Source organism: Pteropus vampyrus, unplaced genomic scaffold, assembly GCF_000151845.1.
Source record: "Pteropus vampyrus isolate Shadow unplaced genomic scaffold, Pvam_2.0 Scaffold404, whole genome shotgun sequence".
Taxonomy (NCBI): domain Eukaryota; kingdom Metazoa; phylum Chordata; class Mammalia; order Chiroptera; family Pteropodidae; genus Pteropus; species Pteropus vampyrus.
Window position 1 is genome coordinate 2,745,166 of NW_011889185.1, and position 4,550 is coordinate 2,749,715.

At 34.0% G+C, this 4,550-nt stretch overlaps 1 pseudogene; it reads left to right on the forward strand.

The window, feature by feature from the left end:
• Window positions 1-272: 272 nt before the first annotated feature.
• LOC111731855 lies at window positions 273-391 on the forward strand (annotated as a pseudogene).
• The last annotated feature ends 4,159 nt before the right edge of the window (window positions 392-4,550 follow it).

Sequence of the window (4,550 nt, forward strand, 5' to 3'; positions counted from 1 at the left end):
ACTCAAAAAGGCCTTCACCACGACACATTGTATTAAAGTTATCAAAAATCAACAAGAAAGACAGAATTCTCAGGGAAGCCAGGGAGAAGAAAATGGTAACTTATAAAGGAAAACCCATTAGATTATCGTCGGACTTCTCAGCAAAGACCTTACAAGCCAGAAAGGAGTGGAATGAAATATTCAAAATATTAAGTGAAAGGAACTACCAGCCTAGAATAATGTATCCAGCTAAACTCTTCTATAGATATGAAGGAGAAATCAAGACATTTCTAGTCTACGGCCATGCCACCCTGAACACGTCTGATCCTGTCTGATTTCAGAAACTAAGCAGGGTTGGGCCCAGTTAGTACTTGGATGAGAAACCACCTGGGAATACCAGGTGCTGTAGGCTTTGAAAAAATAAATAAAGAAAAAAAAAGATCTTTCCTGACATACAAAAATTTAAGGAATTCTCTACTATGAGGCTTGTACTACAGGAAATACTGAAAAGAGTCATATATATATAATATATACATATATATAAAATTCAGCTCTCTTAAAACAAAACAAGGCCCAGTTAATTAATAAAGTGACTATCAGGCAAATAGAAGGAGTGCAACCCTTACTAAGAACAGGGCATGATAAACTTAAATAGTAAGAAGAGATTTGCTATAGCAAGATAGTAATGAACGTTCAGCCTACATAGGGACAAATTGAGACAACAATGACTTAAAAGGGGAGAATTCAAAGATCCAAATTCACAAAGGGAAATAGAAAAAAGGCACACGCAAAAGAAAATGGATGACTGCATATATATAACTATCCTTTACATATTCGTAATGGTAACTACACACCAAAGATTCAGAACTGAAGTATATAACATAAAACAAGAAGAACCAGAGGGAAAAACCACTGAAGCCAACCAAAATAAAGAAAACAGAAACTCAAGGATAAGTAAGCAATGGAAACACCGAGGTACCAGAAAGCAAAAGATAAAAATGGCTATAAGAAGACCTCATATTTCAATAATTACTCTAAATGTAAATGGACTGAACTCACCAATTAAAAGGCACAGAGTAGCAGATAGGATCAAAAAATAAAACCTAACCACATGAAACTTTCGCAAGGATTGACCACATACTGGTGCACAGAGATAGCCTCAACAAATATAAGAGGTTTAAAATCATACCAACCATGTTCTCTGATCATAATGCTTTGATACTAGAGATCAAATGCATAAAGACAGCAGGAAGAACCACAAATGCATGGAGATGAAACAACGTGCTACTTAAAAATAACTGAATTACAGAAGAAATAAAAAGAGAGATCAAGAGATGAGTAGAAATGATTGATAATGATAGCACAGCATATCAAAACTTTTGGGACACAGCAAAAGTGGTCATAAGAGGAAAGTTCATATCATTACAGGACTACCTAAAAACAAGAAGGAACCCAAATAAACAACCTAATGCTCCATCTTAAAACACTAGAAAAGGAAGAACAAATGAAGCCTAAAGTAGAAAGAAATAATTAAAATTAGAGCAGAAATAAATGCAATTGAAAACAAAAAAAAATTGAAAATATAAATGCAACAAAAAGCTGGTTCTTTAAAAAATTTTATAAAATTGAAAAATTCCTGGCTAGACTCACTAAAGAAAAAAGAGAAAGGACACAAACAAACAAAATCAGGGATGAAAGAGGGGAAATTATGACAGACATTGCAGAAATACAAAGCATCATACAAGAATACTATGAAAAAGTGTGTAACACCAAATTTAATAACCTAGAAGAAATAGACAAGTACTTAGAAAAATACAATATTCCTAGATTGAATCAAGAAGAACCGGAAAATCTAAATAGACAGATCAGCAGTATGGAAATTGAAAAAATCATCAAAAATCTATGAAAAAGTAAATGTCCAGAACCAGAAGGCTTCACCAGTGAATTCTACCAAACATTCAAAGAAGATTAAATATCTATTCTCCACAAAATCTTTCAAAAAATTGAAGAGAAGGCAATACTCCCCAAATCATTTTATGAGGCCAATATTACCCTGATATCAAAACCTGGTAAAGAGAATACACAAAAAAGAAAACTACAGACCAATATCTCTCATGAACACAGATGCAAAAATCCTAAATAAGATACTAGAGAACTGAATACGGCAACATATTAAAAGGATTATACACCATGATCAATTGAGCTTCATCCCAAAGGCACAGGGAAGTTTCAACATATGCAAATCAATTAATGTGATACACCACATAAACAAATTAAAAAGTAAGAATCATATGATCATATTAATAGATGTAGAAAAAGCCTTCAACAAGATACAGCATCAATTTATGATCAAAACAGTTAATAAAGTCAGTATAGAAGGAAAGTACCTTAACATAATAAAGGCCATAGATGACAAACCCTCAGCCAACATTATACTTAATGGTAAAACACTAAAGACCTTCCCTCTAAGGTCAGGAACAAGACAAGGCTGTTCATTATCTTCACTGCTATTCATTATAACATTGGAGGTCCTAGCAAGTGCAACCAGACAAGAGAAAGATATAAAAGGCATCCAAATAGGAAATGAAGAAGTTATCCTGTCACTATTTGCAGATGATATAATTCTTTATATAGAAAACCCTAAAGACTCCACAGGAACACTACTAGAAACAATAAGCAAATACAGTAAAGTTTCTGGCTATAAAATCAATGTTCAAAAATCCATAGCATTCCTATACAATGAAGTGTCAGAAAAAGTTGGAAAAAATTTCTTTTGCAATTGCAACAATAAAATAAAATACCTAGGTATAAATTCAATGAAACTTGTGAAGGACCTGTATAATAAAAACTACAAGACCGTATTTAAAGAAATCAAAGAAGATACAAGGAAATGGAAAGATATTCTGTGTTGTTGGATTGGAAGAATCACCATTTAACTATGGTGACCACATTACCTAAAGCATTATACTGATTTAATGCAATCCCTGTCAAAATCCCATTGGTATTTTTTAAAGAAATAGAACAAAAAATAATCAGATTTGTATGGAAGCACAAAAGACTTCGAATTCCCAAAGTCATCCTGAGAAAAATAGAACGAGGCTGGAGGCTTCACCCTGCCAGAATTCAAATTATACTACAATGCGACAGTAATCAAAACAGCATGATATTGGCAGCAAAACAAACATACGGACCAGTAAAACAGAATCAAGAGTCCAGAAGTAAACCCATATGGACAAATAATTTTTGACAAAATAGCTATAAATATACAGTGCTGAAAGGAAAGCCTGTTCAATAAATGATGCTGGAAAACTAGAAAGCTACTTACAAAAGAACGACACGACTGTTGTCTATCACCACACACCCAAATTAACTCAAAATGTTCTAAGGAACTGATTATAAGACCTGCAACAATAAAATGTATAGAAGAAAACATAGAATCTAAACTCAAGGACCTTGGACTTAAAGAAGATTTTTTGAATTCGACCTCAAAAGCAAGGGAAGTAAATGCTAAAATAAACGAATGGGACTACAGCATTCTAAAAAGCTTCTGCTCAGCAAAAGAAATCGTCAACAATGTAAAGTGACAACCATCCGAATGCGTAAATATTTTTTGGAAGCAATGCTTCCAATAAGGGCCTAATAACCAAAATATACAAAGAACTCATACAACTCAATAACAACAACAACAACAAATAACGATCCAGTCAAAAAATGGGCAGAGGACTTGAACAGACACTTCTCCATAGAGGATATACATAGGCCAACAAATATTTGAAAAGATGTTCTACATTGATAGCTATTAGGGAAATGCAAATCAAAACTACAATGAGACACCCCCTCACATCTGTTAGAATAGCTATAATCAACAGGACAAGTAATAACAAATGTTGCAGAGGCAGTAGAGAAAAAGAAACCCTCATACGCTGCTGGTGGGACTGTAAATTGGTACAGCCACTATGGAAAATGGTATAAAGTTTCCTCAAAAATCTCAGAATTGGTCTACCATATGATCCAGCAATCCCTCTACTGAGTATTTACCCCAAAGACTTCAAAAATCACATCCCAAAAGATATTTTCACACCAATGTTTATAGCAGCATTATTCATGGTGGCCAAGACATGGAAGCAACCGAAGTGTCCTATGATAGCTGATTGGATAAAAAAGCTGTGGTATATATGTATATACAATAGAATATTACTCAGCCATAAGAAGAGATGAAATACTGCCATTTGCGACCACATGGATGGACTCAGATGATCATGCTAAGAAAATAAGCCAGACAGAAAAAGTTGAAAATCACATGATATCACTTATATGTGGTATATAAACCTAAAAATAACAAATGAACAGGAGAAACAGAGACTTATAGACATGGACTATTGACTAGTGGTTACCAGAGGGTAGAGTGTGGAGGAGGAGCGGGGAGGTAGATGGCGTAAAGGGATCAAATATGTGGTGACAGAAAGAAATCTAACTATGGGAGGTGAACACACAGTATAAATATATATATATATTCCTTACTGGTAAAGTGTACACCTGAAACTTATTCTATTTCATTAATCGATGTCGCC